Here is a 25,716-nt window from a genome sequence, read left to right on the forward strand (position 1 = left end):
TGGTACTATTACGGGAATCAGGAGCACAACCGCAGATAAAGAAAGCAATAAGTGAAACATTTGACATGTGAAGCTGCACTGAAGTTGGCGCTTCAAGGTAGTGAATAATACTGGCATCCCTTTTAATGGGCAAATAAATTGGTTGTTTTAATAAGCCTTGAACGTGTAGGTAGAGGTGGCTGTCAGACTAAAAGAGTGAAGCAGGGGAAAACAGACAACAAGGGGATATTTATGGACATTGGAAAAGGATGAGACAAAGAAGGTGACATAAACAGTGAGAGGACAGGAGTGATTAAGACTGAGGCTAATTATTTATGTTTCCAGATACGCTGAGCTGCAATACATTCAAATCAGAGGAATGAGCCACTGAAAACCTTTGGTATACGTTGTGTGTTGGTTTCCCCAACAACACTTCTAAATATAACCCTCCACAACTGGAGCAAATGTTGAATAATGAAGCGCGGGAGGTTCTGGAGAAGGATGACATCGCCAGGAAAATTTTGCCAAGAAATTTAAATGCAAGATTCTACATTTTTCTTTGGCTCATGATCAGAACACATGGGAGCATTAAATATGCCATGACACACCCTTACAATATTCATGCGTGCTGTTTCTTTCTTTATCTTTGCTTTTTTTTTATGTATTCCTATTAAATACCAGGTAGTAGAAGGGTAGGTAGAGAACATGTCTATAATTAGAAACAATGCGGGGAAAAAAAGAACAAAACTATAAATTACATCAATTGCATGCCAGAGATAAAATGTTTGAAGTTTGTGAACCATATCAAAATGACTATAACTCTCCGTAAGTACTGGTGCATCAGCAAACAGCACTCGGTTACACAAACCGAGAGCACAAGGGCTTTCTACTTAAAAATGCAATTTTTGCTCTGAGACCAAGTCAAACAGGAGAGGTGGTGTCAGAGCTGGCTACTACTGTACAACACAGACACTGTGGGAGCCTGGCAGGCATCAGTGTAGCGGAAACAAATAGACTTCACTTCAGAATCCTGCAACACTACCACCACACACGCACTTGATTCTTCATTTGTAGGCTACTTAAAGGTCATCTTCTGGCCTCTGATGTGCCATGTGGGGAAACCAGTGTATTTTCAGCAACCATAGCTGAACTGCCCAATGGTTTAAGTGCAACAATTTCCCTTATGATTTCAGAGTAAGCACAAAAACATTTTGTGAAAGTCAGGTAAAGCAGAAAAAAACACTTTTTTTAGATTACGTTTAGTTACCCCTTTAAATGTCTCAACTTCAAACTGTCTCTAACTTTACACTCAAACAAGAATTTTGCTTGAATTCAGTACAAAACCACTTAAAAGGAAACATTGGATAGAGTGAGGAACGAGCCACTTTACCCAGTAGTCCAATAGGATTGAGGCTCAATACTCTGCCCAAGTTAGAGGATGGGAATGGGTATGAGGCCGTCAGTGCAGTGCCATTAAGTTTTGGCCAAAGGTCGCAGAGTATAGGCCAACTTTGTCCTGAAAGCAAAGAGTGGCGAAATAGAAAACGTGATCCGAACAGAGCTGTGATGATCACGATGTATCCTGGGGTGTCAGCTGGTGTCAGTAATAAGATGATCAGAAATGGAAACCAGAGGAGGGTAACTAGCTGACTTACAACAATCCTGAATACTTCTTTCAGATCAGAGGTCAGCTCCTCGAAAACCCTGTCTTCCCATCCCCCCACTACCCCCATAAAACACCCACACTAAAGACCTGACACTTTTTATAAACAAAAGCTGCCCCTCCGTGCTCCTCCCCTTTGCCCCTTTCTCTACTTGACTGTGGCTCTCCTGCTCTCCTTCTGTTATGGTTATCTACATCTCTGAGAACAATAAGGCCGAGGCACTGGAGCCCAGAGAGGACCGGAGAGGGACACAGATGTCTGTCCAGCCACCCACCCCCCATGCTACATTCAGCCCTCACTTCTGTTGGTAGACAGCGAATGGGAGGCAGAGTGTAGTGGGTGGGTATTGGTTGTGGTGGTGGTAACGGAGGGGTGGAAAGGGGATCTAAAACTATTGTTACCATGTAGCAATAGATGACATCATTACAGTGACCCACAGCTGCTCTCCCTTCTAAAGTGAAGAGGAGGAGAGCAGCTAGTATGTTATGGAGAACAGCCAGTATATTTCTGTCATCCTCAAAAACCTGAAGGCTAGTCGGAAAGACAAAAATAAGAACAACTTGCCCAGGTACTCTTGTATGGGGAACAAAGATGTGAAGGTGAGGTTTTTATATCATACAAGAAGGTCTTCACTTTAAAACATGCTGCATCTCTTCTACATCCATTCACACAATGAGCTACCCTCCTCATCAACAGGCAGGCTTGGTATTGATCTTCCCTCAGGGTTTTCTATTTACAGTCTGCTGGTTAGCAGGGAGAGCAGGGAGGGTGTTTTCCAGAAACTTTACTCAGCAACCATTGATTTGCAATTAAAGCGAGACCCTGCATTCCCCCACCAACACTGATGACTGACTCGCGAATGCCTCAAACACAGGGCATGCATACACATCATATTTTCATGTGATTTCATGCTCTAAAGACCACTGAGCGGCAAAACGAGACCAAATGGTGACTGCTATAATTGATGGGAGCTGCAAAACTAAAAGGAAAACACACAAAAATCTTGAAGCAGTGAGGATGGACAATAATCCGTACAACCGGGTAGGCAGAATACCCAAACTGGCAACATGTAGCGAGAAAAAAAAAAGGAATTTAAGTGTACTGAAAATAGCGATAGGAGTCCGTCTGTGGCAAATGGGTTTCACTGTGGAACCAATTATATGTTTGCAGGTGAAACCTCTACTACCGAAAGACGGACAGGGCAAGAAAGTAGGAGGATGAGTGGCTTAAAAAGTCGGCAGACAGCCAGTGGATCTCACAGGGTGTGGTGACTCTATATCCCAGAAAAGGCAAGACATTCCCGGGACAAACAAGCAAAGTGCTGGTTTGGCTGAGAGAGCAGACAGCAGAGTGTACAAGAGGGGGGAAATAGCTGAAGAGAGACAGCAGAGGAACAGAGCAGACCAGGAGTTCCAACATGGAGACAGGAGCCATATGTCAGCACAGTTCAACACACAAGGGGTCTGTGAGGAAAAGTCTGCAAAGGCAAAGTCTCTCTCTCGCTCTCTCTGGTTTCTGTCGTCTTCCTGCTCTCTCTGCTTGGTACTAGTAGCATTACGTGTACCGCCCATCCCCCCCCAAAAACACACATACACACTCCCACTCTGCTCCCTTCCTTCTACTCTGCAGAGAGACGTGCAGGTTGGGAGAGGAGGGCCAGGAGGATGAAGTGGCGTGGGAAGGGTTAAGTCCAAACAGATCCATCTGCTTCCTCGTCTGTCCTCCTGGCTGGCTGCTGGCCCCAGCCCAGCTTTTACACAGCCTGCAGCCTGACGCAAAGCATAAACACATACAGACAACTGGACTGCACACGTCAATAAACACAATGTTGACAGGTTTGAGTGTTTTTTTAAAGCTTAAAAAAATGAAAGAAATTATACATATATATGGAATAAAGGGAATCGTTTTCCAGATGGTCTTGAAAATGATACTCATGCCCTAGGCCAAAGACCTGGCCAGTACATTTGAATGAACATCTGAATATGTCTTTAACAACTCACTGCATTCATACTGAACAAACTGAAAGCATTTATTTCCCTCCATGGAAATACGTCGACAATGTCAAGAGGACAAGGATCACAACATAATCATATTTCAGGTTCTATGTTTACATGCAATAAAATGACTGTTTCCAAAGAAGTTATGTGGGATAGCCAGAGTTTTCATGAGTTTGTTGATATACTAGGTATCTTCTACCATAATACTACTTCTTTATATTTTGCTCTAATTAAGGTGTCTGTTGTCAGCCTGTGTCAACAAGGAACACTGAATTGGACACAGGCTGTAAACTACGACACAAGATTTCTCTCCATCCAGCATCTAATTATTGACAAGCATGAACACGTGCATTTCAGCTTTCCAAACAAGATGACAAATAAACACCCCAAAGAGACAGTACATCTGCTAACATCATTTTGCAGGACAAACAGCTAGTTGAATGTCGCATTTCACACAGCATTAAATGTAAGCTAATATCTTAAATTATGTGGGTCATCTTTTGATATCTGTCCTTGGCTGGTAAGCTACAGTTACCAACACCAGCTTGTTTATATTGTGTCTCTGTGTTGCTGTCAGTCAAACAAGTACACTGGCCAATCCAACTCAGAAGTCTAATATCTCCAATTACATTTTTCCTCCTTTAAATTAGGACTGCACGAGTTAGAAAATTATCTTTCAAATACATCCTCTCCCATTCAGAAAAAAGTTGGGTCGCTTTGAAAAACAGGAATGAAATCATTTGCAACTTGCATTCAATTAAATACAGTACAAAGACAAGATATTTAATGTTAAAGTAGATGCATTGTGTTTTTATTGACATTTTACACAGTGTCCCAACTTTTTTTTTTTTTTTTAAATTGGGGTTGTATGTGCAATTAATTAATATTGCAATTGTGATATAATTCATGATATTGAAGAGAATTATCAATTTTGTGGTGCAAAGGTTCATGTTGTACCAAAAAGCTTTTTTCTGAAGTGTTTAGAATACAATTTATAGGCTGGGACATCTCTGCAGCACCACAATACTTGATTCAGAATGATATTTTGACACATAGTTTGCTTTTGACAAAAATTGCACCTTCCTGCGAATTGGAAATTGTGCTAGTCCATAATGTAATTCCAACAAAATGTTGATTATTTATGCAGCCCTACTTTCAGTGATTACAAGAGTACAGTAGTGGCCATGATGGAGGTTGATGTGGACCGGACAAATGGACAGTTTTTGTAACAATTACATACTAGTGTTGTGTCGCTCTATGAGCACCCAGGCTCACTTAATTCAGATATATTTACACTGATTATGTCCTTACATAATATACAACAACCCGTTTGTGGTATTTACATAACAGTTGCAATAACTGCAGGATCTGTTGTCTCTGATTATTATCACATTAAGATTGCATGTAAACACTGCACGTCATACACTTTTAATTTGCTTTCCCTACTACTTTATGCAACTAAGCAACAGTAAAAGCTGGGACAAAACAAAAACCATTTACTACACACTGATGTGTTGATACTTGTCACGACCAGTTTGACTTATAACTGACACTTAAACATTACAAAAATGAAGTGACATGGCTACAATATGAGAAATAAGCATGATGCAGGGAGAGAAAAATTCCCTGCATATGAGCACTATTTTAGTTATGGGTCTTCTATGAAATGGATATACATGCCTGGACCCATCCATGCACTGTGCACAGCCGGACAGCTGCAGGGAATCAAAGGCAAGAGAATAAAGGGAGGGGACAACGGTGTGCACTGCTGCACGCACCCTCTTAAAAGAGTATGTTGTCACTGAGACGAAAGGTTGTCTGATGAAGGAACACCTGGGAAGGGAGAGGCCCAAACCTGCCGAACCCTCACAGTTATTCCGCCTTTGTACTTAGAGAATACAACAAAGAAACCTGCTTCTATACAGTGAAATTAACATAGGAGGACTGGTTTAGGCCGCTGATGCTGAGGTGTGTTAGTGAATGAGAGAGACAGAGAGGGAGAGAGACAGAGAGGGGCGTGCAGACTTACAGTATGTCAGACAACAAGGTCAGCCCATCCCGGGAGAGGTGTTGGCTTTCTAACACAGTACAGCTACTTGAAACCAAGGTCATTGCTCTGTGGCTGTGAGAGGGACAGGAGAGTCGGGCCAGACAGGGACAGCTTTGCCACATGGCCTATGTATAGATTTGATATGTTGCGCAAGCTGAATGAGGGTGTAATTGTGCACTTGTTATTTGTGTGTGTGTGCGTACGTGCCTTCAAATTTTTGGAATTCAGCTCGCTGGCAGTAAATAAAGAAAGAAATGAAGGAATAACATATCCACGCCCATTCAGGGCAGAATTTCCTGAAACCAGATGCCTTTCTGACATAAACAAATCAGTCCATTATCGCTGCCATTATGGCTAGAAACTGCAGAGTAGGGATCTTAGCTGCTCTCATTCAGCCTTTTAATAGCCCTTTGCATGGTTTTGACTGCTTTCCTAGAAAAAGAGGCCTATTGACTGGCGTTGCACTCTCATACAGCAAAAGCTTAGAGCAGAGTTTCCTGTAGAAACTCGGCACGGTCAAACATATGGTTAAGTTTAGCAATTCAAAACTAGCTGCTAATCCAGGCTGAGCTCTTACACACTCATGTGGAGGCACATAAGACCATATGAGACTATATAAGGCAGTATGTGTCCCTTTGTTATATTTTTCTGCTGTCTTTAGTTTGGGTTGTGGGTGGAGAGGAGCATTAGAAAGGCAAAGAAGGAGTGATGACACACTTAGCTGTTCACTTTATATAAATGTATAACTTAAACCAAAATGCCACTATACTTCTACACAGTCACACTTTGCGTTTTATACTTTGCATGGAATTACAAATACCAATGGTACATATTAATTAATTCTAGTAAACCATGTTGACAGATCTGTGACAGTATGCATCCTTGCTTGTGTGATTCTCACCCATTGAAAACTGGAAAACATGAGTAAGATTTGTATTTGCACACACGATCAACACCACACAACATTTATATTAGTGCACAACATCCAGTGAAGCTGGACGAGAGCTGTTGGATGCAGCTGGACGAGGGTTATTGGATAAACAAACAACTTAACTGTGTAAGAAGGGAGGGCTACTTCAATGTTATCTTATCCTCCCCCACGTTGGACAAGGGCCTAGCAGCTCTAAAATTAGCCGTCACATCTAAACACAGTCTTTGGTGTAGCAGCTACTCTTTGATGGGAACTTGGCTCATGGCTGACGCACTGAAAGCACACTCAAGCCCATCTCAAAATACAGAGATGAAGCCAAGATAGTATACAAATGCAAAATAGACAGGCCATGTCCCAGACTGTCTCCATTTTCTACATTGAAAGCATTTGGATGAAGTGACACTGAAGTCGCTCGCTACAACAGTACAATAAACTCTATATTATAGTTTACCTATATTTTGTATAAGGTTGGTATGTACTTTTACAAAAATAATCAATGTCAATGCACTACCATCATAAAATTATATATTTTTTCATGAATATGAAATTCCAAGCAAACGTATTAAATTAACAGAATTTTATGAAAAATACATTTCATAAAGTTTAATTTGGTTGCTGCAACAAAAATAATGTGATTCAATGATAATCTGTTCATTTTTTTATTCACTGTATTGTAACTAACACTGAAACTAGCCAATATGACACAGGGTCAAACATAGATTTGGTCAGTAAATACAACCAGTCAGTTGTCTGATTGGGTTAGTAAAAAAGAAAAGCCACAGCATCCTTGCATGCAAGGCACTAATCTTGTTGGTTAATGGTTAATGATCGGTTAACAAGGGTCGGCAATCGGTCAGAAAAAAAAAATCCCTTGTCTATGCTCAGACCGGAGATGTGTGGAAAGAACGCCATGCAACCTTATTGAATGCTGTTGCTGTATTATGATACTTAGCAGTGTTTCCCCTACCATTATGGCCCCCCTTGACGATCAGGTTAATTTTATTTTCTACAGAGGATATATCATTCCATGTCATGTTTGACGTGTACAATTCTCGTCTGCTCTCTGTTTTGCGCGCGGCGGAGTTCTGGCCCAATGCGCGCACACACATGCAGTTTCCCATTAATTACCTAGACTGTGGCGGCCCGCTATAGTCTAATTTGCCGCGCTATAGTCACATTTCAAGCTACTTGAAGTATATATACACTTTTTACGATATAAGTTCTACTGTGTTGTGATGCCGCTGCTCAGCAGAGTGTCTGTCACGCGTCAGTCATTCATTCCCCTGACCCCTCCCCACCTCTCCGTCCTCCTCCAAAGACATGCACACGCATTCACCACTTTCACACGCACTGAATATACCGAGCTGGTTAACCGAGGTCCAAACACACTGATGCATACGCCGTTTGGTAGCCGTGAGCTAACATTAGCTTACAATTAATGTTGCTTTTATCACAGAAAGCTTAACTGTAAATAACGATTTGAATTACTTCCTGTCGCGAAACACATGCAGCTTTCAGAATAAGAGCACAGTGCGTTAACAGCATCCACCACATAATTTACAAGAAGACTGTCAAAATAAGATGCCTCAAATAAAATATACAAGAACCCATATTCTCCGTTACAATAATGTATTAAAATCTGCAATGATTAAGATCAGTGTACATTAGGGAACAGTGGCATTAGAATGTGTGAGAGGCCACCAAATATGGGTTTTTATTGAAAAAACGAATTCTCCAGGGGGCATAAAGATTCTATGTCACGGTATCTCTCGACTGTGAAAAATGTTGTGCGAGGTGTTTGCCGTTTGTGTTTAGCTCTCAAAGTGCACAAGATTGATGCATTTAAGTTAAAATGTACATTTTTTTCCCTTGAGGGCATGCAATACGAATCTGTATTACCATTAATTTCAAGCAACCTAAAAACAACAGTGCCATGAGAAGCTTCATGTAAGGATAAATTAATCATATGGGTGAGCCACGCCACAAAAAAAGAAATGCAAAAAGAGCTGCTGTTCACATATAGAAGTGATGTTTAAGATTGATTACAATTACACAAAAAGAAAGGAGCAGATATGACTCATCAGGGAGACTGTGACATGAAACAGGCTGCTTTTGTTTAAAATACAGGGTTTCAGTAGTTTGTGGAATAAGTAGACAGTAGAATACATGGCAATTCATAGACCACCAACATTATAAAGCAGCAGTGAGTCTAAATCAGTCTAACCATCAGGTACGGATCCTGTTTGAGCGTGCGTGTATTAACATGTACTTAAGCTTGTGGAAAACAGTTCCTGGGAAGCAACCATGACCTCCCAGCGAGAGCAGGAAGAAAGGAATCTTGATGAAAGCCAACCAACATCCTGTGCTAATGGCTGTGCAGAAATATTACTATAAGTCATCTACAATTGTATAACAATATTATTTGTATTTATATTTAGATAGCAGGAGGGTGAATAAATGTATAAAAATGTGTTGGCCATTCGTTTTCATTGAAACAATGCCAACAGTTTTTGCAATAATAGATGTTTTTTATTAACCATATACATATATGCGTTCCTTTAAACAGACAAACAACTGAAACCCTAAGGAATAATAAACAAGAAAGAAAAGCCTGGCTAAGAGACAAAAGCTAGACAACTTAAAATCAGAGGAAACTAGAATGGCTCTTAGAGAGCACAGACCTCTGCAAAGGCCAATGGTGCATTCACATACTCCTCAGCTGGTCCCATTAGAGAGTTGGGAAGTCCCACGTTATTTTTATTTAGTCATATTTGTATTCTGTTGCTCAGAAGTGTTTAAAAAAACATGCTGCTAGTGGTTTCCCATGTGACAACAAATAGCAAAGGGAACTGATCAGGTAACCCATGAAATATGATTGAGCAGTCATTTTTCTAATTATAACAGCACATGAATGTTACACAAATGCCCCTTCTTGCAATAATAGAAGAAAAAATAATTTGTGTATCCCCCATGGTTTTGGATCAACTCCAAAATGTAATGGGTCCCAGGCCTACATCCTTCCAATAAGTTTCATGCAAATCAGGCTATTAATTTTTCAATAATCCTGCTAACAAACAGACGAACAAAAAGACACACCCGACCCACTTGGCGAAGGTGAAAAATATATATTTTGGACACATTATTTGCTGATGTGGGAATGGAAACATCACTACTGCTTATACTCCCAATATTAGGTATGTTCTGGTGCTGAGTTACTTTCCTTCTTTATTATTTCACTATTCAAGTCCTTTGTCATTTCTTAGCAGCTAAATCCCTAAGTCCGTGGAGGGAAAAATGCAGGAATAATAAGCAAGCCTTAGAGTCAATGCTGCAAGATGTTGTACATAAAGCTGCTGCTATTTATCTTTTTCACTCTCACGCCTACGAGTTACTTCTACTCACTCAAAGCGCTAACTGGTCTGAACCTCCATTACACAGAACACACTAGCCTCCCACTCCCACCTTACTAACACAGGCAGACTGACAGGTGGGGTAGAGCGTGTGTGTGAGTGTGTGTGTGTGGTCAAACTGCACAGGGCAATGGCACAAACACAAGAAATTGGGAAAACCTTAAATCTATCTCACAGCCTGTCAACCTTGAGAAATTTGACACGGAGCTCTAACACTCCTTAAATGAACTCTAACCTTCTGTGTCACCACACTGATGTGGAGCCCTTGGGCAGGTAGTAATGCATAGCACTGCATTCCCTTAGTTGCCATCTCCCTGAAACTGTACGACCTATGGCAGCCCTCAAATTCCTCTGCCTAAGATGTGAGCTCCCTGCCATTCAGCTTGCTATTAGCGTATTTCTCTGCACTCCATGCCACAGAGCCTCGCCTGTTCCCTGCAAACAGACTCCTTCTATACGGCATCAGTGTGCAGCCTGCCTGAGGGGGAGGAGGAGGAGCAGCAGAGGGGAGGAAGAAGGGAAGGCTGGGCAAACAAAGCCTCTATAGTCGTCTCTCCAGCCGGGCCAGGCCGAGCCGCACTAGCGGGGGCGAGTTATGTAATGTGACTGGCAGGGCCCACTTCCCTGTTCAGAGCTGCTGCACACACTAATCCCCACTGAGGAACAAGCCCCGCTTTGGAGGAAGAGGAGGAGATAGAAGGGGAGCAGTGGAGAAGGTGTGATTACAAGAATTTCAGCCTTTCATCTGCACCAAATCGAACACAAAGACGCCTCTCCCCTCTCTGCTCCTATGCTGAAAGATAACAGTCAGAATGATGCCAGCAATGCCGACGGCTAGCTACAGCCTAGAGAAGAGACCACTCTCACTCACAGTCAACCGCTACTCATACCAGACTATTAGTAACAGGTAAATAAAAGGTGGTTATAGTTTTCACAAGGCCTGACATGCTGCCATAACTGCAGTCCCATACACATCACTGCTAAGCTACACATTTCTACTAGATATTTAATAATTCTATGCATAAATATGGTTGTCACATTTGCAATATTGATTTTATTCTGAGGGTTCAATTAAGCAGCCGATGCAGACGCTCTTGTCTAGTGTGGTTGGACCTCTTTTTACAGTCATGTTATAATAACGTAATGCTTATTATGTAACAGCTTCGCTCACAATCTTGTTCAGGTGTCTCTGCAATAGAGCACAGAGGAATGTATGTATGAAAGCCTTCTAGTCATCACTTATGTCTACTACTTTAGTACATTATAGTGGATGTGTGTCCACACTTTCATACCAAAGCAGGGCATTGTGAAACCAACATGGAATCCCAGATAGGGAGCAAGTAGACAGATATGAGGCTGAGAGGAAGTGGCACCAAGACAGTTGCATAGTGAAACAGAAAGAGAAGAAAAGGACAAGTGATTACCAGGCACCTCAGTCAGGTCTGCCAACCATGGAGACCAGGTGGAGGATTTAAAGCAGTTAAAAATAAAAGTCTGATTCTGATTTACTTAGCTGCTTGCCTGGAAACCATGTGACTGGCATCACATGAGGAGAGAGGGGAGGGAGGAGAGTGGCAGAGGGCGCGTGCACGCGCATGCGTCTGTCCAGCTCCCATAGGCGCACACGCACACAGCATGTACTCCTCTCCTGGCACCATAATAAGCTTTGTGATCAGTTTCCTTGGTTTCCACTGACAGTAAGCAGATATAGGCAGCAGCTCGGAGAGGTAAACAGTAGCAGCTCTTTCTGGTGCACAGCCACAGGCACACAGACACAGAGAGGCGGGTGGGAGGAGAGTAAGACAGTCAGAGACAGAGGGAGAGAGATGAATTTGTGCAGAAGAAGAGGGGGATGAGCCAGTGTTGCAGGTGTTGAATAGGACTTGATATGAATAACAAAATAACAAGATTTTCCTATCTGTTGCAATATTACTTGAATGAACCAATATGGATTCTCAAAACCCTGAGAATAATCTCGATATGCATTTATGGTGTATGGATTCTATTTCTACTACTACTCGTCTGTCACTACTGTGTAGCTATTGCTAGCTGCTACCCAGCTGTCTGCACATATCAGGTTGAGGTATTGTCAACACAAACAGTGTAGATGAATTAGTAAGCAGACTTCCAGTTTCTACTCCGTCTGTGCTCAAAGTGATAATTGAAGTGGATGCAAAATATGCATATGCATGCATGATGACACCCTTGCAAGCAGTGCAGACTATGCTTGCTCAACTCTTTTGCACATGCATGCCAATGGAAATATAGATGTGTCATGTTAGTCATTTTGCAAAGAAAGTACATCTTAGGTCCACAGTTTTATAACCAGGAAATGTGTTTACAATTTAGTCTATAATGTGCACTTTGCACAATTTTCTGTAATGACACATATCCAAAGGTTTTGTGATTCCGGGATACAACTCCAGATGTGTTCCCTGACACATTTGTCCTTAGATTATTCCTCTAACTATGTGATTTGGCATATCTTTGATGACACCCTGTCTGTGAAAGAGTTGGTGATCATACTTTTGCAATATCTCTACTTATCTCTCTGCCTTTTTTTTCCTTTAAAAAAAAAAAATAGCTTCAAGATTGACAAGCCTCTGCAGTGAATGCAATCCATAATGACAACCTTTAAATAAAAACTGTGTTTGTTGACAGAGATTTGTACAACTATGTCATCAAGGTGTGGCTTGTACAAACTGTGAGTAGTTTGATCAGTGTGGAACCTTGCTTGTGTGGCAGTAAACACTAGTTTTGTGCCATTAAGATGTCCAATAGAAGTGACCATGCACTCATAATCTAGAATTTCACATAATCAAGACTTTCGGCTATAGTCACATTAACAGGAAGATGTGTTCGTGCGTGTGCAATGCGTGTGTGAGTGACACAGAGACACAGAGGGTAATGGAGGGCTTTTGTTGGACACATGCTAGTTCTGCACTTCAGAAGCTGTGACCTACTTTTCAGTCGCGAACACACAGACACAGACACACACACACGCACACACGCACACACTCTGACAAAGGGACAGGAAAACAGAGGTTAGGCATGCACTAAGCCCCATTCTTAATACATGCATTCCAGTGGATAGAGCTCAATGCTGCTGCGTTTTCAGCCTGCCTGTTGGTACAAGCAACTTCTGCACACACAGCCTCCTGCATGACTGACAATAAAGGGTAGAGCCTGATGCTTGTAGTATGTAAGCACATATGTGTACAAGTACACTCAAGCACAGACCGTCTGTCTTCACACTGGTTGAAAACACACACAAAAAACACACTACACTGGTTGTTTGGTTAAACAATAAGTACTTGAGCTGCCCGATGTCCCATTACTGCAATGATGTCATTTACTAAGCTAGAGAAATTACAAACATGTGAGACAAAAAACATGCCGTCACTTGTCACATGGCTAACAATAACATAAACTCAACTTCACAACGCATCAAGACTGAAGAGTAGCCAATATCCTTTGCATAGTACAGTTATTTATGTAAATAGATGGATGATGAAAAGATAAAGGTGCAAATGTGATCCACACACAAACACACACCATAATGTACTGTATTAGGATGCCAGCACAAACCGAAAAGCCAAAAACATCTTTTTTTTAGAACAGGTGCTTTACTAATAGTGCTTCAATGAGAACCCCCTCTAACAAGATTGAGCATCAGACTGATGGTAAGAATATAAAAAAGATTTTATTCGTCAACATACCGATTCCATGGCTGTGGGAGAATGTCAGTGGGCTAAAATCCAACTAGAAAAACGCCTGCTGTCTGAGTCCACAGAATCCTGAAAAACAAGATGAAAACAAAACCAAGCATTAATTACTGGGACAACACAAGCAGTTTCACATTCCTTATAGCGGATAGGTATTGGGGTGTATGCAGACGGTCATGTTTCTCCTCTCAGGATCGGTTCATCCACAGTTCTCTTGCAAGCTGAGAGAGGCCAATGGAAAGAACAAGATACAGAGGCACTGGCATGCATTTGGTTCCGTTTTTCTTTCTTCAACGCAACATTGGGCACTCCAGCCTTGGTCTTTAATGCGGTCATGATGTGAATTTGTCCTGAACCATATATATTGATCCAACACCTTTCCTGCCCAAAGTATCTAGACAGATTATATGTTATATATTTTTTAGCAGATGTTTGATATAAGATGTACCTGCTGATAACCAACTATAGCAATGTAGACAATTCAAAACAAAGTCTTTTTTTGACTGAGCATGACAAATGATGCGAGCTGAAGAATCTGTATATACAAAACAGATTTAAAAACCTTCAATAAACATTCAATGTTTTGTGGCATGACATGACATAGAAACACATTCATTTTGCAGCGCCAGCAAGCTGATTAGTAATGAACAATCGCTCAAAGCTGCAGGTATGACAATAAAATATGTCTGGTGGTCAATTTGTGTAGGCAATTTAACTGCAACGAAAATGGCACTATTCACATGGTACTAGGATGATCCTATTTCCATAGTTGGGAAGCCGTTCTTCCGACTTCTGTTCCTCATGAGTAGGTAAAAATGATGCTCTAAATGCTAATTCTCTGTTGACTTGCAAAACTTTCACAAAATGCATCAACATAGTAGCCATCAAGTTACCCTACTTTTAGGACTATAAACCCCAACCCTAAAAAAAAGGGGGGTCCATCATCCAATATCACAACATTTTTTGCAACTACTGCTCTGAACCAGAATAAATTAAATAATAATGAAATGGCATGGTGACACTTCCATGACGTGACAGCATAGCCAGAAGCGTGATAAACGCGATCAGTAAGAAGTTCATAAGTTTGAGTTTCCAACAGCTTTAATTTGACTTCAACTTTATTACAGAACAAGAGTTTGAATATAGGAATGTAGTATTGATCAGCCATTTTCCTCAACCAATACTGACTCCAATATCCAAGCTTTGGGCACCTACCAATACAGACTACAGATAACATTGTTTTTCCCCCCCAAATTAAAAATTTGTAAACCTTTTTATGATGAACTGATTAATATTATTGATATGTGTAGAGTAATGCAATGCTGTATGCAATTCTAATAATGGTGTTTATAATATAATAATAATATGAAATTAAAATGTCACAATACATCAACCTCAACAGACAATCACCTGTCATAATATTTAACTTACATTTATAACACTGATGTGTGCCATCATCATTAGTTACACAGCAAGGATGCTAAACATTATGTAACATTAGCCTCTAGTCTACCATAATAAGAAAAACTGCAGCAGCAAACCACTGTTGTGTTTTGAGTGTTTTGAGCTCAGTTGTCCAGAGAACATTTCCATATCTGGTCTACAAAAGTAGCCAAACAAAACACAATACAACCTAACCAGCAAAAGCCCAGTCCTGCTCATGTTGCTAACAGTCCTGGCTGGCTGCCCTTCCCCCAGTCCCCTCCCAACTATGAGGACAAGGGTTTATCAGGATTTAGGAGGCAGGACATGGGGGGGTATTTAACAGAGGCCCAGTGCTGGGCTAAACTGGTGACATTCCAGTGATTATGGAACTCCCCCCAATCTGAACCCACATTTGTTCCATCAATCTGGTTTTGGGCATCACAAGGGGACTGGGACCAACAGTCAGCTGCAACTAGCTGTCAGCTTTAACACCATTCTAAAAGACAGTACTTGCAAGTTCCCATGAAATGCATTGTACCCCAAAATATACATTTAGATAAGTGCTTATATAATATTTGTACATGTCCATGTATATCTCTGCTACAGGATAATATCAAGGAAGACCTATGTGGCCCTTTTTACAGAGTACAAAGGCTGATAGTACAGGCAGGGTGGCAGGTGGGTACGCGGGACAGGATTAAGGCCAGACCTCACTGGGATGGCCTAAGTGGTAAGAAGGATGATGGTTAGATGCGTATTTGTCTTTGCACTGGAGTGGAACCTGTGGGGCTTTCCCAGCGGGAAGCGCAGGATTGACGGATTATAATAATCCAGCCAGGAAGCAGAACACTTCCCTCCCAACAGAGTTTTGGATACAGAATACACACAATCCCCCTTGATGATCACCTACAAAAACTGCCAAGAGACACAGTTTTAACCAAGAAATGTAAATTATAAAAAGCATGGCTACACAAACACTCAAAGAAAATCCAGAAACTTTTGGTCAACCAAGGTTAGTCTCTTAATTATACCATTTCCAAAAATACACACTTTTAAGAAAACCATGTAGCTGAATGAAGAAAACTGAGTATTTCTGTACAATGACATGTCCATGGTAACTGTCTGGAAGTGAAATAAATGGAGGTGTAGGAAAACTGATTACCTATTGTTTATTTCACTGACAATTTAACACGTGTACTGAGCCTCTGAAGAGCTGCTAATGGCTGGAAATTGCATTTAAACTTCAATATTTTGTTATTAGAGAGGACGAAGAAAGGCTGTGCTCATGAGCTCCAAGTTTTCCTTCCTACAGTTGATCCAGAGTGACACTTTTCACTGGACGTTTTCCATTTAAGTTTACATAACCTCACAGGGCACAATACCACAGACTTCAGAAAAACACTCCAACTTTTTCATGGGATGACTACAGGACACATACAGGTCACATTCCTCTGCCCACAACAACTGAGATGCTATGGATAACATCACTGATAGCCTGGGTATGGAAATATACCATGGGAGCAGGTTGCACCAGCTCTCAATATCAAACTAAGTCTAATTAAAATGGGTTTGCAGACGCTGGAATTGGGGAACTGTGTCTCAACATTCCTGCAACTTTATGAAACTGAAACAACATTTACACCCACTGCAAAGGTGAGAAAAGAGCTGGGGCTTGAACATCTCCCTTAAGTGCTCGGTTTCATTCTTTACACAACATTTTCTGTCACTTTTTCTTAGTACAACTAAGTGCAACCCAATAATGCCTTCCATGAGAAAATATACGGCTCTATTGCAGCATTTTAAGCAATATGCTGTTCAATCCACATTTGACAAACACTGCCAACCATCATGGTAGTGAAACTACGTTTCTACAAAATGCTTTAGCATCCACATATATTATTTAAATAAATACCTATGTCACGGTTTGCCTCTGCACATGCATATTTCAGTTGCTTCTGTCAATGTTGACGGTAGAAACAGAACTGCGTTGGGAAGAAATTTCCAACCAACTCAATATGTTTAGAGGGCTAGAGTGGTTGTCGCACTGGGTGGCATTGAAAGGCTCCTTAGTAACGGTTGCTTCCTAGCTAATTAGCTTTGACTAAGCTACACCGGGAGAGAATGAGAGGGCGACGCATATGTGAAGCACACACATGAAAACTGCTGACAGGCCAAAATTACACAAAACATCAATTACATCCTGAATCACATCAGTAACTGGAAAGACAAAGAAATGCATACACAGGTGTACACAAACTGGCACACACATTTTCAATATAACTTACATAAGCTTTCTAATATTTGTGTACAAAACTATACGGCGTCAGAGGTGAAAGGTCAAACTCCTACCTAAAGTTAAGCCTCATTTAACCTAGCCTCATGTCAAAGGCACTGCCTCCACACCATGTGCAGCTGAGGCCAAACATTTAGCATTATCATGCATAATTACAGCAAATTTCGAGTATCACCATGACAACATGCCTGCATATTTAATTCTTCTGCATGTTCTCTGGACATGTCCCTGTTATCTAACAGCTGAAATATCAGCAGTGTGTTTTAGAGCGCTTAACTAAGCTTAAAACAATAGAACTGAGAGACTGCTGGTTCCATGTGCATGACCAGTGGTGACATGTGACATTTGTGTATGTGTGTGTGCGTGTGTGTGTAGAACAGGGAGACCTCCCCTGGGTACTGTGGGATTAAGGAGGAGACAGGAGCTCTAATGCTGGCTTCAGGACACAGGCTCCTTTTGTCCTGCTTCTCTGTCATTCGGAATCTGATTACAAGAAGAGCTTCCATTGCCACAAACTGGTATCACTCCTGCTACTTTATGGGAAATCTGGACCATATAACATGAAACACAGCAGTGTGTGTGTGTGTCCCCAGGGCTGCAGAGCACCTCTCCAGTCAGTCCTGTGTCTGACTGTCCTATCAGAGAACAGATCAGTACCAGTTGAAAGGCGACCTGGAACAACAGCGCTGACCTCTGTCTGGTTTCATAAAGTGTGTCACAGGCCTTGTACACATCATGCAGGGAGATCCATTCACTTTCACACTGCAGCCTTTGCAACACAGTAGATCATCTCTATAAACATTCACAGGCTGGCTGAATTTTGTGGAGTTCATATGCAGGACACAGTAAGCACAGGATTAGAAATGTTGGCCCAGAATTTCAGCAAACAAGAGTAAGATGTTGTGCTGTTGGGTTTGACGAAATAAGGCATGTTTAGCCAGAATAGCCTGGTGATAAACCTCTGTAATATTGCTTAAAGGTGTGTCATTTGCTGTCCAATCAATAGCAATGTGATAAAAAAAAAAGTTAGATCACATTGATCGAAATAAGTCTAAAATTGTGTTTGGACCAACTTAAGCCCTGTGTGGAAAAAAATGCACTCCCCTTATTGATTTGAGCGAGGCCACTCTGTCGATGTGGTGGGGGCACCAGTGCAGAGGGTTCCAGCTGAAAAACGCAGGGCCGTACTGTATAAAACTTTTTACATGGTTCAACTTCTGTCGAAATAGTATGAGACGTCACCTGGCAAGGTCCTAGGTTGGCAAATCAAATATTTGCAAAAGCCTCTTCACCCAGAGTAGCCCGAGGTTCGTCTAAGCCAACACCACACAGCAACAATGATTGTGACTGTGTTAAAAGGACGGCCGACTTAATCCTCCTGTCATCGATAGGGTGACATGAGTCATGTAGCTCATGCTACTGCGCTACATCTTTGTGTTTGTGGTTCTCATGACCAACTGTTGGACGACACTCACATCACAACACAACACAACACAACACAACAGCACTACAGAGCAACTGAGAGTATGTCAGACTGACAAATAGGTTAAGCTCTCCAATGAGGGACTCCAAAAGCATATGGTTACATATGTTGCCCCCATACATTTTTTAAAAGTATTTTTTTAAACTGTTAACCGACAAAAGTAATCTCAAGTGATTAATACTTTTTTTTTAACAGTTAAACGGTCAATGATTAACACCCCTACTATCTAGAGTTATTTAAACACTAGATAGGTGGGATACAATAAAATACAATAAAATGTTACGCAATAAAATACAACACATCTTCTTTGTAGTGCCCATGTTTTCCACATCTTGTCGTGAACACACTGAAGTTACAAAAACAACTTCCCAGCTCAGGAAATGGGACAATATGAGGAGCATGTGAATGCAACACTGGCCTTTGTGAAGGTCTGCGCTCTCCGAGTGTCATTCTAGTTTCTAAGGTTTACCTTGAAATCGTTGCAATAAAAAAAAAATGTTGCAGTGTTCTAGATCCAGTTGAATCCCTCCTTGTAATATTAACCTTTTTGTACTGTAAACTGCAGTTAAAAACTCATGGATCCAATATTGATGTCAGCAGTACCTGAAACAACACCCTCAACACCATCAGCGTTACATTTTGTCAACACAGGACTGCTTTTGGTTCAACGTACAGTGATTACTGAAATGCTGTCTTCCCTGAATAAAGGTGGAGCTGTTCATGTGCATTGCTGTTCTTAATCTCACAGCAAAAAACAGAACAATCGTTTTTGTCCACAAATAAAGCAAAGCTAATCTATCATTCTGCATAATAATTGTAATGTAATGTAATGTATATATATATTTGTTAATACCGCTTATTTTTATTGTGACCAACCTCTTACTGTAAAATGTCTTTCTACTGTGTGTCAGCCTGATGGGGGGTACAGTGCCTATAGTATCTGGAGGCGGGGGGGGGGGGGGGGGGGGGGGGTTGTTGTTACTGGAGAGCTCAGTGATGGTTAGTGCTGTGATGTCGATGATGAACCCACCCCTATATTTAGTCTGAGCACTAAACCAAATAAACAATAGGGAGCAACAGCAGCTCAATACAAGGGCCTGGGTTCGGCCTGCAGTATGTCAAAGCATCAGGTATCAGAGCTTATTGTAATATCTTTACTAATTAGATTCAGTCATCTGCTCTTCTATGCTCAAACACTGGAGGGGAAATCTGACACTGGAGGGTGTGGGGAGACAGCTGGGGGGAGGGGGAGATGGGCCAGGGGGGAGGAGAGAGAAAAAGAGATGCACACCACACCTCTCCTCTTCAAAAACATCTACATTATTGATAAAGCCTAGCTTCTGCAGGGAGGGACCACAGCACACTGATCCTCCATATCTCCAGCATGAGCAACCAACACAGACGGCACAATGGCAGCTCTATCCGAATCAGTTGATCGAAAGACCAAACACAGTAGTGTGGGATTAAGGATCAACGCAGGAGACGGCAACGAGATGTTATAATAATAAAAACAAAAACAAATGCAGAGAGGCGGATGAGATGGGGTGAAAGAGGGAGCAGGGAGTTAAAAAAAAACTGTCTAGATGACAAAGATAATAAGGTGAGTCTGTTAGATGGCTGGGATGGGTGGATACCAGCTGAACAACAAACCAGCTAAATAAAAGCCTGATATTAAATGAAGGCAGAGAAGTGAGAGGAGGAGGAGGAGGAGGAGAAGGGAGGGGAGAAGGGCTGCAATGAGAAGGCAGCAGTACTCGTGACACAGTTAGCGACAGCGCTTGTTTGTTCGGCACAGCCATGCCGCGGCAAGCTCAGCTCACTCGCTCAGTTCCCCCTCGCTACGAATCTTCTGCTGTTGTCAAGGTAACAAGCTCTCTGGACTGGGAAAAAAAAAATCTTCACATTCAAAAGATGTCTTTTCAAATGCTGGCCTCAACCTGAAACTTGCATGTGTTCTCAATATACAGCCTGTGCCATTTAAACATTCCCAGTACGTTTTCTCTGGTGCCGCTGGAATGAAAATGAAGGATAGCAATAACAACATAGTGGTTGGAACATTTATAGTAATGTTGTTTAGAGCTGCTTTATAAACATTTAATCAGTTTTCAATTTAATTATTCCAAGGCCTCATCAACAAGACAAATGCTCAACCAAAAAGCATCTTGCCTGTTATATACAGTCCTGACTAGGTAAACGTCTATCAAATTGTAACCAGTAACTCGTCGCAGGGATTCATACAAACTGAAAAGCATGCACGTTGTGCTCATGACCAGTTACAATGGGGGATAGGAGAAAATAGTGTAATCTACCAAGATTTATTGTGTCTAAGTCCCTAAGTCGGTTATGTTCAGACCACTTCAAAGATTATACACGGATATTTTTCCGATCTTAGAATAGAGTATGTAACATTGTTAGGGCTTAAAAAATAAAACAATGGTGATCCACTATCAGACTCTGTTCCACTGACATTCTATGTCCAAAATAGGGTGCTAAATGCATATAAGCATGCAGCTTTAGTGCATAGTACACATAATATCATTATATTATGCTTATGATTGATATCACAAGCACAGCAAGATATTCAGTGAAGCACAAAACTATATCATCACATAAAATCCCTCTAATACGCATAAAAACAATCTATCCTATTCTACTAATTCAAACATAATGTGTTTCTTTCAGCAAATATAATCAGCAGTATTTTCACAGATTTCCCCTTTTGGACCACTGCTTATTATTCATTTTAACCCTCCATTGCTGTGAGACAATATTACTTTCTGAAATGTTTGACATCCCTGTCTATTTGAATGTACAGCTTATTTTCTGCTCTTTCAAATCTTATTATATATGATTATACACAGTGTGCGTAAACAAGTAGCCGTTGCAGCAGTGTTATGATAGCAGCAAGGGCCAGAACTGCTGCATAGACAAAACACGAGAATGCAGAGGGGGGCCAAGCAAGGAGTGTGGCTTTGGACGTATTATGTAATTAATGTTGACGACTAAACAAACTGTGATGTTAGGGCGAATCACATTTGAATTTGCCAAGTCACACCAGCAGCCAATCCATGGGCTATCAGTTTCACCCATTACAACTACAGATTCTCTTTATTTTCCATTTTCCCACAATACTTTATCAGTTAATCTGTATCATGTCTATAAAAGCCGCCTGTCAGGGAGTAAAAAAAACAACCCAAAACCTATATTTTAATTCTTACATAGCAAATTAGTATTATGTCATTTACTGTCAAAATAGCAATACAATGGTCTGTCAACCAATCATTTCAGCACTTATACTCTCGCTATTAAAATGATAAAAGCAGTGCTACCGAAGAGTTGCTCTAAGCTAGTGGTGTTAATGTCACATGTGCCCATTTCACACACTGAACCTGCAACACTGCTGGCTTCAATATATGTGTTAAGTCCAAAACACACTCCCTTGTAAGATGTACGTCAAAACAGCCTATTATTTTTTATATAAACCTACACATCAGTGTCAACAAGGCGTGGGTTGGCTCGGCTGCCCTGCAACAGAATATGACACTGTCCTATTTTACAGCATAGACACTGGTTAAGGCTCCAGAGAAGCAGCAGTTCTTTCAGACTTGCTGTTTCCATCAGCACACCCCGGCTCCTCTACGCTGGTTTCTTCTCTTGTCAGGTGTTGGAAAATAATAATAATGGAAAATAATATACCAGGACAGAAGAGCCTAAATGATGGATCCTAATACCCATGAGGTGTCAAAGCACTCTTCCATTGCTTTGGTCCATGATTATTAAATATTTTCAGGTAAGCACACATACTCTGGCTTTAAGTCTTTTTTTCTCTATATCTTTCCATTACTCGTAGACAGGGCTGAAAAAATCCACATCATTCAGTCTTGCTGTAGCAAAATACCACTACCTATACGTAGCAAAGACACCACGACTACAAATGGATTTCATCAGTCTTACAAGTGTTGTAGGCTAGTTCCCAGCAACCTATATGTTCTGCCCGTCTTCCTTTATTCCTTTAAAACCCACCTACTCAGGTAGGTTTAGGGGTAGGGGAAGGGTTACGATTAGTCCAAAAACGTGATAACGCAAAAAGCTTGGTCTGGCAATACAACCAAAATCAAATATCACAATATTTTACAACAAATATCTCATTATCGATATTACTGTGATATTGTAGGTTGGGCGCTTTCACAAAATATTTACACAATGGGGTTTTTGATAAACAATCATCAGTAATATACAATGACTAAGCAGTTAAAGGCAAATTATTTGACAGCTGAAACTGTCTGCTAAGTTCATAGGGTTACATCAATTTACTGAAATGCAGCTTTCTAAACCAAGAAAAGAAAAAAAACTTTGCCTCATTAAGGATACATAAGGATATCTAAAATCTAAGACAATATCTAGTCCTGTATCCAAAATCAACATAATACTGATTATATCAATTTGGATATTGGCTAACCTTTTTATGAAGACCATCCCAATTCGTCCCGTTTTGGCAAAGAAACTTATTGGGTTTTAGATTCTGATTACTGACTTTTGTACATTGTGACATAATCTTTCAAGAGGCAATCAGGATGCATGAATACATTTTTCCCCAATCCCCTAGGGCATACAATAAAAAGACAAGAACACAGAGCACCATCTCACTAATGCTGATAGCTACTCTGCAGTTTTAAGTGGATGAGTCAACCCAATACACCTTTCCCTAATCATGATATTGCATATTGAGCAAAGGACTGGGATGAAGCACCTCAGCCTCCGGTTCTTAATTGCCAAATGTGGCAGAATCAATGTATAGAATGGCAGATTATATTTGAGGAGAACAGTTGTATTTAATCATCTAGCAACTAAATATTCAGTGTTCTTAACAATGGCATTATACAGAAAGTGAAGGCCAACCAGTCTATTCACTCACACTGCGATTTGAATTTCTATCAAGAAAGCTTGCTCCATCATTCAGCCTCACACGCAACCTGAGCGTTTCCACAGTTCTGCCATTTGTCATTTTCTGTTGCCATGGTTGCAATGAAAGACAGAGCTCTTTGAATATTGGAAATGGAGGAGTAGCAGCACATGGTACATTATCGACATAAACACCCGCACATGCTCTAACACCCCAGAACACGTCGCCTGTGTTGGTTCTGAATGCCTGCGGCCATCCGCTCACCCACACAATTCTCAGCCAGTTAAAAAGTCGCCATTTAATAAATATCTCCAGTTGACACACATTGTCTCCACGCAAATACTAAATCATGCATTCAGCTGCAAAGCCAGCTCTCCAGCTACACATAGGGATGTGAAACTCAGACTTCTAATAATGCAAATTCTGCGTTCTTCAAAATACAACATGCCTCTTTAAAATACGGTGCTAATAACATGACCAGAAAGATTAGCAGACAGTATTGATCCACAGTGAAGGTGTGATAGCTTCCTGTGTGTGAGTGTGTGTGTGAAAGCGTAAGTACATCATGCATGATGCCACTGTCACCTTGACAAGGAGCCATTTCAGACCTTCCTCATATTCTGCTGGGCTTGACTGTCAGTGTCCGTCTTTTCCCTTCTGACAGACTTGAGCCACACACAAATACTCCTGAGTTCCTCTCTGAGATTTCTCATTTCAGCCTCATTGGAAAGCTGTCTAAACGCCAGAGCAGGGTGTGCATGAATCAAAGCAGTGTGAAACTACTGCAAAGCCCGCAGAGTGGGGAAATCGCAACAGCAGAGTGTTGTTATGCATGTTTATGTGAAGACAATTGAACCTTGTCAAGAGTTGCCACTGACAGTTAACATGCCACACGAGAACACGATCTGAGGCAGAGCATGCTTGAGCTACTACTAACACCTATAGCCAATGAGGGCTGCATACCATGAACATACACACACCCACGCAGTGTGAATGTTGTGTATGGTTTTTTTTTTTCTGCTCACTCTGAGGAGGAAGAAGAAAAATCACACAAGAGTCTGCTGCAGAGGGCTTTGATCTCACAGATGAAAAGCAAGTGACAACTCTCTGCACTCTCTTCTGTGGAGGTATGACTGCATTCATGTGCACACAGGGGCAAAAAAAAAACCTTAACAGTAGCCATTCAATACAAATGTCTGGTGCACATTTTCAAAGCAAAAAAAATGTATTCCAAGAACACCAGGACAGCAGTGACAGTATATGACACAAGATGCAGGTGGCTTGTGAGTGTGTCTGTTCACAAATCATGTATGTTTTGGTTGTGCAGCATCTCACTTTCTCCACTCGCGTGACTAAAACATTTTCTATCCATTTGCTTCCTATTTCAATCTAAGGAGAAAAAAGGCATTTTTTATGGAAAATGAATAGATAGGAATAAACAAGAGAAATACATGGAGCGAATACACAAACACCTGATCATTCTCAGGATTCAAAAAACGAGCCGTTAACAAGGGAAAAGATTTTGGTATCTGAAGCATTTTGGTTTCTGTTTGTAGTCTGAGTTGTCTATACCAATCAGGTTTGAGTGGGCTCTGGTTAAATGCAAGGAAACAGTCAGTGTGGAAAGCAAATGAGGTGGAAAGCATTGGCTTAAATGCAATCCAGGCCATCGTCAAACGACAATTTTGCTTTTGTTATTAGTTTCTTTAAAATATGTCTACAGTCATACGCAGATATCAGTCACAGAGATTAGCCAAAATGCTGTTTGGCTCTAAAAGACCTCGAAAAAGTAAAGCAAAGTTGCTAATCAGAAACAATCACCAGCGAACGAAAAGGAAGTAGTGGCCCTGATATGC

The 25,716-nt window shown here is 41.1% G+C and overlaps 1 protein-coding gene across 2 annotated transcripts in view; it reads right to left on the bottom strand.

Annotated features, from left to right (window-relative positions):
• The window catches only part of ankrd11 (ankyrin repeat domain 11), a 104,875-nt gene that overhangs the window by 65,688 nt on the left and 13,471 nt on the right, over positions 1-25,716 (bottom strand). For both annotated transcript variants that reach the window (XM_059323975.1, XM_059323974.1), the window contains exon 2: positions 13,751-13,828. The gene's annotated coding sequence lies outside the window, so the exon portion shown is untranslated. The remainder of the gene's footprint in view (positions 1-13,750; positions 13,829-25,716) is intronic.

Source organism: Centropristis striata, chromosome 2 (assembly GCF_030273125.1).
Source record: "Centropristis striata isolate RG_2023a ecotype Rhode Island chromosome 2, C.striata_1.0, whole genome shotgun sequence".
Lineage (NCBI taxonomy): Eukaryota > Metazoa > Chordata > Actinopteri > Perciformes > Serranidae > Centropristis > Centropristis striata.